General features: G+C 44.9%; 1 pseudogene; it reads right to left on the bottom strand.

The window, feature by feature from the left end:
* The window catches only part of LOC108317013, a 10321-nt pseudogene extending 5376 nt beyond the window's left edge, over positions 1 to 4945 (bottom strand).
* Between the last annotated feature and the right edge of the window lie 8977 nt (positions 4946 to 13922).

The raw sequence follows: 13922 nt of genomic DNA, 5'->3' as shown, positions 1-13922 counted from the left end.
CTCTTCTTAGCGTTTCAGGTTGATCCAGGGATTCCTTGTATGCATTCTTCACCTTGAACAGCTCAGTGCTAGGAGAACGGGACTCCTTCTGGGAGCCCTCAAGTTCAGCCTGAGTTTCCTCATACTTCTATTTCCACTCTGTTAGGACCTGAAAAGCAAGAAATCATTAGCTGACCCAGGGAGAAACGAAGACCAAGTAAAACGCTCAAGTTTAAGGAGTCTGGGCCACCTTGTCAAAGCTCCTTTGCTTCTTATCAGGAGCTGCACAGGCTGCATTAGATCTTTCCACGTCAAGCATGAGGTCTTCACCTTCATTCTGGAACCGCTGCTTCGTCTTTTCAAGGGAAGCACACTTGGCATTCACAGCTTCTACATGTTCCTCAGCTTCCTGCAGGCGCTGGGCCAACTTCTTCCTAAAAAGTTAGCCAGGCAGTCAGGAGAATGGCCACGACCAGAAGCAAAGTGATAACCTCCTTGGTCCCTTTTCACAGTCCTGTTTCTTTTTCCTTTTTTTTTTCTTTTTTCTTTTTGAGAGGTGGAGTCTTGCTCTGTTGCCCAGGCTGGAGTGCAGTGGCGTGATCTTGGCTCACTGCAACCTCCACCTCCCAGGTTCAAGCAATTATCCTGCCTCAGCTTCTCAAGTAGCTGGGATTACAGGCATGTACCACCATGCCCAGCTAGTTTTTGTGTTTTTGTGGAAGAGACAGGGTTTCATTATATGTTGGCCAAGCTGGTCTCAAACTCCTGACCTCAGGTGATCTGCCTGCCTCAACCTCCCAAAGTGCTGGGATTATAGGCGGGAGCCACTGTGCTTGGCCACAAATCCTATTTCTATACTGGCAAATAACATATGATTTCGAAACAGTGGCAGCCAGAACTGCGTTCTAGATTGGTAATCTGTATGGAGACGTCCAAAGTGGTGAAGAGTTGGAAACAAGTCCTTGAAGTATTACTGAATTCTCAGAGGCTGCTGTTGGTGCTGCCATTGTATGTGCCTTACTACCTAAGTAACTCAGGATTTTCAAGACTTCTGATTGAGTATGACTGTGGAAAATGATTAGCCAGGACAGTCTTGCTGTTTGACATATATATCCATTCTCACGCCAACAAATTGGAGGTTAACTGGATATTTTACTGACCAGAAATATACTGAGAATATTCATTTGCTTTCTCAGACTTTCCATTCCATTTTATGTTTTTGTCCCTAGAGAATAGCCAGTTTCTTCTAATCATTGTGTTTGGAAAATCTCCCCAGGGAAAGTGATAGATAAATCAGGACAATTCATGCAGTTTAAACAAAGGCAGGTTTTGTTCCCTTCCAAATTGTCTACATTCTCAGTGCATTTTTAGTTGTGTGCCAAGTACATATCCTTAGGGCAGAGAAAAGCCTTTGGCTTAATGCTCAAGGAGATCTACTTGAAAAGCTTCATTTGTCTATATGCAGACTAAGGCTTTACTTTATTTAGACCAACCCTAAACATTATGTATGGTCTTGTGGTCTCCAACGTGAGTTTTAAGAGGTATGTTTTCTACTCAGTGCTTAAGAAGGTGGGCTGTGGAATCAGAATGACAGATTCCAAACCCAGCTGTGCCATTTATTTAGGAGATAACACACACACACACACACACACACACACACACACACACACACATATATGTATAATGTACTATATATATATAATACTTGACTCAGTATGCACTCAATAAATGTTAGCTTTTGCTATTGTTATGTTATCATCATCATAAATATCACAGCTGCTTCTGGGCGTTCCTTTTGTAGAGGTCACGACACATACTTGGCCTCCTCCAGCTCTTTGGTGCGCTGGATGGCGTCCGTCTCATATTTGGTCCTCCACTGGGCAACCTCAGTGTTGGCCTTGGACAGCTCCCTCTGCAGCTCCGCTTTGCCTTCCCGCTGTTCCTCATACTGTTCCCGCAGCAGGTCGCAGTCATGGCGGGAGGACTGCAGGTCATGTGCCAGGGCGCTCTTGGCCTGCAGAAGTAGCAGTTCAGTGACATAAATTTATGTATTCAGTGATATTTAACTTAAACATCCCAAGTAGAGCCTAATTGGACATGTTTAGATTTTGTTAGTCAAAAAGATCTTTGACAAAACTCACTATAGTTTCTTGCTCTAGTTGATGTTTCAGCTCTTCAATCTGCTGAGTAGATGCTTGCTTGCTCCTTGAAAGCTGAGAGACTAAAGCATCTTTCTCATCTAATTGTCAAGAATATTCACCTAGGAATAATAGATGTAAGGGAATTTTTTACTGGCATAAAAATAAGCCTAAACCTTTTATATTTATATATATACGTATGTGTGTGTGTGTGTGTGTGTATATGTGTGTATATATGTGTGTGTGTATATACACACATTTATGTGTATATATGTGTGTGTGTATATACACACATTTATGTGTATATATATGTGTGTGTATATATGTATAATGTGTGTATATATATGTACATATATATGTGTATGTATATATATGTGTATATATATGTGTGTATATATATGTGTGTGTATGTATATTCAGCTGTTGCATATTACTTATCAAAAATGCTTGGGACCAGAAATGTTTCAGATTTCAGATTTTTGTTTGATTTTAGAATATTTGTGTTACGTTTACCAGTTCAGCCTCCCTAATCCGAAATTCTAAAATCTGAAATGTTGCAAGTAAGCATTTCTTTTCGAAATTATGTCAGCACTCAGCTTTAAATTTTGGAGCATTTCAGATTTTGGATTTTCAGATTAGGAATACTCAACATGTGTGTGTGTGTCTGTGTCTGTGTGTGTGTGAGATGTGTTTAATTTACACTTCATCTGCTTCTAAGCATTTTTATAAAACTGGTTAGAACTGGAGATTTAAAAGTAGCATTGCCATAGGAGTGTTGCAAGTAAAGTCTGTTCAATCTAGCTTTCTTTCCTTTTTGACCTTCTTAGCAAACTCTGATCATTTGCCTATCTTTCTTTAAAGTGGGAGTATTGCTATTTATTAAAACCCCCAGAATTCTTTTTATTTAGTCCATGGTTTGGGGACTCAGAGATGTCTTTACCCGCTTCTGTCTGCAGGTGCACTGTCTGCGCTGTGAGGTCATTGATCAGCTGCTACTGCTCTTCTTCCGTGGTCTTAAGTTTGCTCACTTGATCTTCTAGGGTGTGGCACATCTTTTCAAGCTTTCCCTACAGGATATGTAGCAGTGAAAGATGAGACACTGAATGCAATAAAAAAGGTGAAAACTTTATTTTAAAAATATTTTTACAGTAAATAAATTCATGTCAAGTGTGAGTAGAAAGTTAGGACATGAATTCTGTGGAACAAGCAAGAATTTAGGCATAGTGAGTGCATAATGTGCCTAAAGTGGTCATTGTTGGAGACCATTCATTTATTCCAATGATACTGACACTCACATAAAGTGGATTTTGAAATCATCTTAATAGATCATAACCAGAATTTAAAAAAATAAAATAGAATGGGATAGATTAGGTTAGAAAATATTTGAGTAGTAGTATAAAATGCCTGCAAACAATGTTTAGTGATAGAGAGCAATGGGTGTTCTTATAGATGATTACCCTCATTTAGAGAGTATCGGGTACCTTGGCTTTGGAAATGACCTCTGTGTTACTGCTGAGGTCATCAGTCTCCATCTTCAGCTCGCTCTTCTCCTTCTCCAGCTTCTGTTTGACCCTCTGCAGGTTGTCAATCTGCTCCCCAAGTTCAGCCATTCTGTCTGCCTGCTTCTTCCGAAGAGCAGCTGCTGTCACTTCATGCTACAGGGTGGCCTCCTCCAGGTCCCTGCGCAGTTTCTGAAACTCAGCCTCCCACTTCTTGTTCAATTCCACCTGAGCAGAAGTTGCCCCACCAGTTTCTTCCAGGCTCTCACTGATCTCCTCCAGTTCCCGGGAGAGGTCAGAGCGCTGCTTCTCTGCTTTGGCTCAGGAGGCCTGCTCTGCCTCAGTTTCTTCCTCTAGCTCCTCAGTGCGGGCCTGGGAACAAAAGAAGCACATTAACATAAACTCATCTCAATTCAGTGTTTTCTTGGTGTGCAGAAAAAATAAAGGTGAGTTGACTCACCTGCAACTCTTTGATCTTCTGTAGTTGAATTTCTACAGCTTGCTCATCTTCAATTTTGTTTATCAAATTGCGAATTTCAAATTCTTTCCTTTAGACAGAAGAACAAGATGTATTAATACTCATATGAATTGAAAGATGGTATCACATAGAAGTTTTTTTCTAAAAACCTCCTACTTTTTAAGCTTTTCATCAAGTTGCTGTTTGTCATTTTCTATATCCATTGTGGATTCTTGGGCCAATTTCAGGTCACCATCCAGTTTCCTCTTTGCTCTTTCTAGATCCGTTCGAAGCTTCTTTTCTTGTTGCAGAGAACTTTCAAGCTAATAAGAAAGTTAATATGGTAAAAATTAAAAGTATATTAAAATCTTTCAAAGGGATATTAAAAATGTGCTTACGTCATCCGCTTGCTGTTCTAGCTTGGTTTTAACTTTGGTCAGGGTATTGACTTTGTCCTCCTCTGCCTGCAGGTTATCCAGGATCTGCTGGTGGGCCTCTTGGAGAGCCTTCTTCTCCTTGGACAGTTTTGCAATGGCTTCCTCCAGACCTGCCATCTCTTCTCTTAAGATTTTTCACCTACAAAGGTTAAGAAGATTATTTCTCATACAAAGCAATTTAGTTGGTGGCAGAACCTCTATATAGTATTGTAGAATGTGATTGATACCTTGTTCTCTGTGGCATGTTTCTCCTTCTCAACCTTGGACAATGTCAGCTCAAGGTCATGAATGTCTTCTTAAGCTCTGAACATTGATCCTCCAGTTTCCTCTTCTTGACTTTCAGCTCAGCATTGATCTCTTCCTCCTCCTCAGCGCTTTCAGTCACCTCTTTGATTTTGGCCTCAAGTTGGATTTTGTTTTTAATCAGTTGCTCACACCTTTCTTCTGCGTCAGCAAAGCTACCTACTTCCTGTGGAAAGATGATATTTAGTCTGTTATTTTGAAACTTGTTTTTCTGTGCAAAAATAATAGTGTTTTATTGAATTCTGTTGAATTTTTCAGTATGAATATAAATTTAATTAATTGAACATTATTACATAGTCTAGAGAAATGCAGCTTATTAGAAGTGAGACGATAGCTTTAGAAGCCAACTAGCTTGCAAAGTTACTGGTTTGGAGCTATTGAATATTTAAAAAATAATTTGTAGAAGAGTGGAAAGACCTCTAAACAGGACGAAAAGAAGCCTGAGTTCTTGTCCCAGTATTGCTTTTGTCTGACTGCGGACAAATTGCTTTATTCCTCTTATTCTCAAAATTTTTTAACATATTGCAAAGGGGGTTGGAATAAATGATTGCCAAGAGCCTTTCAGATATAATATTGAAAGATTTTGATTTAGTTATATTGGTTAGTTTTGGTTTTGATCATTCCTCGGCCGCCTCAAACCATTAATTGCTAGGCTGTGTTGAAAAAAGAAAAAGAAGAATAAAAAATACATTTCCATGTAGTATTTTTTAATACACTAAAACCTTCCCGATAGTTCATACCACGCTATGATTCTTCAAAATTTACATTTCCATGTAAAGAATTACCGATTTAAGATAAATTTTATTTTTTGAATCTTTTACCCCAACTTTTTATTTTGAAAAATGTTAAACTTACAGAATAGCTGTATGAATAATCTAATAAATTGCCATATACCATTTACCTAAATCCTCAGATTGTTAACATTTCAGTTTTTTTCTCTAAACACTCACACGTATATGCACGTGCACACACACACACACACACACACACATACACACAACCTTCTCCTAAATCATTTTAAAGTAAATGACAGATATCATGATATGTTAGCATTTCTCTCCTAAGAACATGAGCATTCTCCTATATAACTACAATACTGTTACTACAAATGAGAATATTATCACTGATACAATAATATTATCTAATATGCAGTCTATATTCAGATTTCGCCAGTATCACAAAAAAGTTCTTTAACTTTTGTGGGTTTCATTGTTTTATCTTTATACACAATATGGGCAGCAGGCCTAAACAGCAACATAATATTCAGAGAGTTGTACAGTTGACTAGGCTAGAGGTTCTTCTGCCCAGGACAGTTCTAGTTAAGGAAAGTTTGATGAACTGTTCTTAGCCCTTTCTACTTTTGTGTTTTTGTTTGCTTTCATTTTCCTGTTCACCTTCTAAATCTGGTTACTGTGGAAAGCCTATGTCGAGCTCCTGAAATTTCAGAAATTTTCAAACCCATATGTCAAATTAGAAAAAAAGATAGAATGAATAGTGGTATATTATCAATGTAGATTCAGCAGTTGTTAAGTTCTCCCACATTTGCTTTGTCCATCCCATTTGTGGCCCTCTCCCCTCCCCCCATAATTATAAAAATGAATTTTAGAATACATGAGAATGTGTAATTCTTAGAAACTGTATAGCTAAATAAGGTTTTTGTAAGTGACTAATTAAAGAATTCAAATAAAAATCAGTCCGGTCCCTAATTTATTAGGTTACCATGGCCTGGGAAATACTTTTTTAACTTCCCAGTGTTTGTTTTGTTCTTGAGTTTTTAAAAACATTTAAATGGAATATAATGGGGACTTATAGGGGGATTCTTTTTCTTTCTTTGAACTTTACTGCTTAATGTATTTATCTTTAATAGTGGTACACTCAGTACATATTTACTCACTTACTGATGAGAACTGTGAAAAGTTGTTAAGATAGAGAGGCTATGGTCCCGTGCTTTAGAAGAATGTGACTTTCATATAAATGAAGGCATGGTATAGGAAGGAAAAGTCGAAAGTTGCTAAAAAATAAGTAAAATGAACTATTCTTTTCACAGGTCAGTTTATGATATTGTTAGGCTTGTTGAACCAAGGAAATGGGAGGTTATGTTTGATCAGTGCTTCTGCCAAACCTACTCCTCACCCTGACTGCCACTCCTTCCTGCACCAATAAACAGGGGCTAGGAATTAGAGATTTGTATTAGAGGCAGAATCAGGAGGAGTCATTGCTCTGCCTCACATGCTGGTGGTTCAGTTCCATTAAATACAGATAGATTTATTGAGCTAAATCTTGGGGGTTGGGGAAAGGAGATACAGAGAGAAATAAGTCTTTCTTTAATTTAAATACAATCCCGTAGACTTGCGTCTAGAAAATACGGCTATACTTTTTTTTTTTTTTTTTTTGAGACAGAGTCTCATTTTGTCATCAGGCACCAGGCTGGAGTGCAGTGGCATAATCTCAGCTCACTGCAACCTCCACCTCCCGGGTTCAAGCAATTCTCCTGCCTCAGCCTCCCAACTAGCTGGGACTACAGGTGCCCGTCACCACGCCCAGCTAATTTCTGTATTTTTAGTAGAGATGGGGTTTCACCATGTTGGCCAGGATGATCTCGATCTCTTGACCTCCTGATCTGCCCGCCTCAGTCTCCCAAAGTGCTGGGATCACAGGCTTGAACCACCGTACGCGGCCAGGGCTATACTTTTAATGCTGGGCTGAAGTAGCCAAGGCAAAGGGGTGAAATATTTGACTGAAATTTGGGGGCTTGGATTTAAGCTACTTCCTTCATAGCTGTTAAATTTTGTGATATTATTTGAACAAATTCTTCAATCTTTCCTTTTCCCATTGTAACTTGGAAATAATTGTGCCTTTTCTTCCTCGTAGAATATTGAAAAATAAATGCGTTATTAAAAACAGCAACTTGAGATTTTTTTTTTCAAGTAGAGAGATCATTTATGTGTGTTTCAAAAAAGCTTTAGTAATACGGTGCATTCAGAATATGGAGTACTCACAGATCGAACCTAGAGTTGCAGGTCATTTTTCTCTTTTAAGAGAGTGACCATTTTTTCCTCTAGCTCCTTCCTTTTTGCCTCTGACTTGGCAAGTTCATCTTTGTTTTCTGGAATTCTTCCTTCGTGGTGGCCATCTCTTTCTCAGTCTCTGCACCCTTGAGGAGGGGCTTAATCTTAAGAGTTTCGTCCAGGGCCAGTGCTTGACGTTCATGAAGGCATGGACATTATACTGGCTGCAGAACAGTGCTTCTCTGTGATGACATGAAACTCTCAGTGTAGATCCCTGAGGTGGTGGCTTTTTTCTTTTTCTTTTTTTTTAGAGTTGGGGGGTCTGGTTTTATAGTCTAGGCTGGACTGCAGTGGCACCATCATAGCTCATAGCAGCCTTGAACTCCTGGGCTCAAGTAATCCTCCTGCCTCAGCCTCCTAAGTAGCTGGGACTACAGACGTGCACCACTGTGCCTGGCTATTTGTTTGTTTGTTTTTGTTTTTGTAGAGGTGGGGGTCTTGCTATGTTGCCCAGGCTGGGATTATAGATGTGAGCCACCATGACCACTGTCTTTCCATCTTTTTTTTTTTTTCTTTTTTTTAGATCATGCCACTGCACTCTAGTGTAGACAACACAGCGAGACTCTATATTTAAAAAAAAAAAAGACTCCATCTCACTCTGTTGCCCAGTCTGGAGTACAGGGGCACCATCATAGCTCACTGCAGCCTCAAACCTCCTGGGCTCATGGGACAATGGCTCACACTTGTAATCCCAGCACTTTGGGAGGCCAAGATGAGTCAATTACTTGAGCTCAGGAGTTCAAGACCCAGAAGGCGAGGTTATGTCAAGTTTCTGGCATCTGAGATGCAATTGTAGAGGACGATGGAGACATGAGATCTGGGGAAGGGTATCAGGCAGCTGGAACAGCAGCTGCAAAGGCCTGAAGGTTGGATCCAGCCTTCCTGTGGGGAAAACAGAAAGGCCCCCAGGCTGGAGCAAGGTGAAGGAGCGAAGGCAATGCGGAGCATGGAGAGCAGAGAGGCCAGGCCAGGCTGGTATGAAGGGCAAGGTTTAGACTGTCTCCTAGGGGCTTCCTCAGAGGATCCTTCCTTAATCCTCCAGCCTCTGGTAATGTTCTGAGTCTCATTATGGAGACTCCCTTGGAGGGAGATGAGCCTTATCTGGCAGAATGGAGAGACTGAAGTTTATGGGGGCTCTGAGCTGGGGGGCACTCAGCTGGGGATGACAGCAAGAGGGGGGATACGGAGGGGAGGGAGGCCCAAGTACTCAACCCAGAGCTGTACTAGGAGGACAAGCATTGTGCCCGGGGACCCCATTCCTGGCCATCAGGCCCCTCTCCCCCTCCCAGTTGACAGACTCCTGCCACAATCTCTACCTCCTGCTGCAGAGGCAGATGTGACGCCCACGGCCAGACAGAGAGCAGACATCTGGTGTTGCGGGCTGCTGGGGGCTCCACTTCCTGCCACTGTGTGCCTCAGTTTCCCCAATGCATTTTCTATCTAAAAGGCAGTGCAGTGTACGGGCCAGGCGACATGGGTCATGTCTGTAATCCCAGCACTTTGGTAAGCCGAGACAGGTGGATCACCTGAGGTCAGGAGTTCAAGACCAGCTTGGCCAACATGATGAAACCCTGTCTCTACTAAAAATACAAAAATTAGCTGGGCATGGTGGTGGGTGCCTGTAGTCCAAGCTACTCCAGAGTTTGAGGAAGGAGAATGGCTTGAACCCAGGAGGTAGAGGTTGCAGAGAGCTGAGCTCGTGCCACTGCACTCCAGCCTGGGCAACAGAGTGAGACCCTGTCTCAAAAACAAAAACAAAAACAGCCCAGGGTGGTGGTGCATGCCTGTGGTCCCAGCTACTTGGGAAGCTGAGGCAGGAGGATCACTTGAGCCCAGGAGTTGGAGGCTGTAGTGAGCCATGACTGCGCCACTGTACTCCAGGCTGGGCAACAGGTGAGTCCCTGCCTGTGGAAAAAAAAAAAAAAAAAAAACAGGCACACGGACTCAGGCCTGTAATCCCAGCACTTTGGGAGGCCAAGACAGGCTAATCAGGAGGTCAGGAGTGGTAGATCAGCCCGATCAACATGGTGAAACTCCGTTTCTACTGAAAATATAAAAATTAGCTGGGCATGGTGACTCGTGCCTGTAAATACCAGCTACTCAGGAGGCTGAGGCAGGAGAATCACTTGAACCCAGGAGGCAGAGGTTGCAGTGACCTGAGATCACACCACTGCATTCAAGCCTGGAAGACAGAGTGAGACTCCATCTCAAAAATAATAATAATAATATAATAATAATAAGTATTCCTTTGCGGTTCAGAGAAAAAGATTTCTATGGTAACTTTGGGTCCTATTGCATGGCCTGGGAGAAGCTTGAGGGTCTTATGTAGGAAGTTCATGGGCTCAGGAGTTCCTCTGAGCCCTGCATCCCCCATCCTTGATTCTGTAGTGCCTTCTGGGCGGAGGCAGCGAACCCAGAGACCTCAATGTCTCAGACCCAGCTGCAGAGTGACCTTTCTCACTCGGACCGAGAAGGCCTACATCATCCACAGGTTCCTCACGACCACAGGGAGGGCCCTGGGGTGGCTGTACCTCATCTCTCCTGCGGACATACACACGCTCCCAGCCTCTGCCCACTCCTTCCCCTTCCCAGAACATTCTGAAGCTCCACCCTTCCCCTCGCCCTCTGCTGAGGGACCCTGGATAGATTAAGCCCCAGGTCCTTCCAGAGCTAGACACAGACATTCTTAGCTTCTGTGCCTGGGCTGGCATGAAGACTTCTGGAGGAGCTCTTGGAGCCCTGGGCTTTGTGGGGTATATAGGAGTTCAGTTGTGACATAGGGACAAATGGAAAGAAGGCTTTGGAGGCTGAACACCCACTTGGCAAAAGCCTTAGATTTTCAGCGAATGCTGAGGACCATGTGAGGACCCTGTGCAAGGACCCTGTGAGGACCCTGTGTGAGGACCCTGTGAGGACCATGTGTGAGGACCCTGTATGAGGACCATGAGGACGCTGTATAAGGACTGTGAGGACCCTGTGAGAGCCCTACGAAACCTCTGTGTGGAGTGTTTGATGGAATTCTATGTGAGAAGTTTCTGTGCGATGAGTGTGAAGCAACCTGAGGCCTGTGTGTGAGGAATCTTACAAGGTCTCTGTGGAGAGTGGGAGGTCTCTGGGCAAGGTCTCTGTGTGAGGACTCTGAGAGAGGTCTCTGTGAGGCCGTTGGGTGGGGGAGTGCTGTGTGCCATTTCTAGGGCTGGAGGCCGGAGGTTGCAGTGAGCTGCATGAGTCTTTGCATGAGTTCCCTGTTTTATGATTCTGTGTAAAGTCTCTGAGGCCTTTGTCGGGTATCTGTGTGAGGCCTCTGTGTGAGAACCAAAGAAGGTCTCTGAAATTTGCAGGAAGTCTCTGTGGGACTGAATGAAGTCTCTCAGTGTGGTCTCTGTGGGGTTCTCTGAAGGGGTCTGTGTGACGTTTGTGTGAGGACTCTGGGAATCTCAGTGCTGTGTCTCGGTGGGGCACCATGAGGTCTCTGAGAGCTCTGTGGGGTCTCTGTGGAGGCTGCAGTGTGTCTCTCTCTGTGGCAGTGAGCAGTCCCGGTGGGCTCCCTGTACGAGATGTCTCTGTGAGGTTTCTGTGGGAGGTCTCTGTGGTCTCTCCATTGCTGGCCTCGCTGCACCCCATGGGAGACTGAGTCGCGGAGGGGTAAGGGCTTGCGCCTTCCTACGTTCTTGTTGGTCGGCCTGCGTTTCCTGTGGCGCTTCTCCTGGCCTGAGCCATGGGGTCCACATCCAGCTCCTCCACGTCCCAGAACTCGCCCCTCGGTTTCCCGAGGGAACCCAGCAGCAGGTAGGCGTGACCCATCCTCAGCAGTCAGGGTCCCAGCTCTGTGACACTCTCTCCTGAGCTCCCTGGTGGGGGCAGAGCTGCTCTCTGCTCCAGGTCCCAGCCCCTCCTGCTGGTCCTGGCTCTACTGTCACTGCTAGGTCCACCTTGGAGGCTGCCTCAGTCATCTGGGCCCCAGACAGACCTGGCCCCAGGACAGGACACATGCTGGGGACTGTTGCCTACTACCCCCTTCACCCCAAGTGCCAGCCAGTCCCACATGCTGGGGGCAGGGCCATTGCCATTGTCATCTAAATCAGTGGCACCGCCAGGCACGGTCCTCTCCACCATGGAAATGAGGCCGCCGGAACTGGGCCTCCTGCACGCCTGTATGTGCACAAGGTATGGAAACTCCCTCTAGAGACCTCACACTCCTCTCCCTGATCTGTGGGGACCTCCTGCTTTCCCATACAGAGAGGGCCCAGCGAGGAGGAAGCTGTGCCGAAAGCAGAGGGAGACAGAGCGGGGACGGCCCCTGCCCTGCCCACTCTCTGCCCATTCTGGGCAGGTCACTTCCAGCTGCCTTGTGTGTTCAAATCCTGCCTGCTTGCCTCTTCCTCTGCTGGTCTGTGGGGCAAGGAGGGACCTCAGGAGCCGGGGGAGATTTGCTTTGTGACCCCAGCTCGGCTGCTGGGTCCTTCTAAGTCACCACCTCTCCCCTGGGGGCAGTCCTGGGGTTCGTTTTTTTTTAAGGTTCCCCGGCTTCCGGGTTCTTGCTTGGGTTTTTTTGTTCTTTGTTTTTTCCCTTTTTTTCACCTCTTCTTTTTGAAATTTCATTGGTTGGGCCGGTTGGGTGGGTTCTTGCTTTTATTCTTGGCCTTTTGGGGGGCCAGGGTTGTTGGTTGCCCGGGGTTCGGGGTTTTGGGTCCGGCTTGGCCACCTTGGCAAACCCCCTTTTTTTTTAAAATTTTAAAAATTTGGCTGGTTTTGTTGTTGGTTGCTTTTATCTCAGCTACTTGGGAAACTGAGGCAGGAGAATCACTTGAACCCAGGGGCTGGAGGTTGCAGTGAACCGAGATTATACCACTGACTCCAGCCTGGGCAAAAGAGTGAAACTCTATCACACACACACACACACACACACACACACACACACACACATTAAATAGGTTACTATGTGCAAGCTTATTAAAGATGTTAAGAAATTCATCTTCCCTTATTCACTTTGTCTTCTCACTAGTCTGGTCCTCTGTGTTGGGGGTAAATGTGTTTTTAGGTCTGTGGTCTGGGAGCTGGAGCAGGGACAGACCCTGGGGTGGGGCCAGGATGAGCCATAGTCCCCTCTATGCCTGTGGAAGGGGTTGGAATGTCAGAGGCTCCCAGGTCATGCCACCGCTTATGGAGCCCTCACACCACTTTGCCCCCTTTTCAGTTCTTTGTCTGCATCCTGCTGTGGTTCCACAGAGCCCCACCATCGGAAGCCTCTGCACACACAGGCATGCCCCGCCCCATTCACCCAGAACTACTTCTCTGAAGCTGAGACGTACATAGGTGAGACAGACAAAGGCAGGTGACCCAGGAGCAGGGTCATTCACTCATTTTGGGCAGGGGAGCTCACGGTCCTCAGCAGCCTCCGTGAAGGCTCCCCCCGCCCCCCACCTTTACATCCACAGTGCTGGAAGGTCTGTCCCCACCACCACTCCAGAGTGCAAGAAAGGGAGGGGCAGCGGGATGGGGACTCTGTGCTTTGTATGCAGGCTGGGCTAAGAGGGCCCGTCTCCATCCCAGCCTTTGCGAGGGAGAGAAGGGGCTTCCCAAGGGCAGGCATTATCTGCTCTCCACCAGGATATCCAGGGTCAAGACTTCCCTGGCTTCTGAACTCGGGGCCCACACTCTCCCACCCGAGCTTCCACTATTTTGTGACACATGAAGCTAGTTGACTGTGGCAGTTCCTGGAGCCTGCATGGAGGTATTCAGTCCTATGACGTCTCTGCACACTTTCTTCCTACAGCTGCATAAAGTTTGAGGTAGAGAGTAAGTAGTAGAAAGATGGGTTGAACCATATCTCTGAGTGGGATCTTCATAGGTTTTCTCATCTTGTTTTTAGAATTTTTTGTTGTTTGTGTAAAGACAGTGTTTTGGAAACGTAAGTTTCAGTGAAGGAACTCAGGATGAAGGTGGGCTCACAACACCACTCTCAGAATCCCTCCACATCCTGTCACTTATAGAAAACAAGCCCACACCAAGCATGACACAAATAAAAGCCATTACCCGTT

Source organism: Cebus imitator, unplaced genomic scaffold (genome assembly GCF_001604975.1).
Source record: "Cebus imitator isolate Cc_AM_T3 unplaced genomic scaffold, Cebus_imitator-1.0 Scaffold196, whole genome shotgun sequence".
Classification (NCBI taxonomy): Eukaryota; Metazoa; Chordata; class Mammalia; order Primates; family Cebidae; genus Cebus; species Cebus imitator.
The sequence above is the reverse complement of the archived record's forward strand: the minus strand, read 5'-3'. Positions and strand labels throughout refer to the sequence as shown.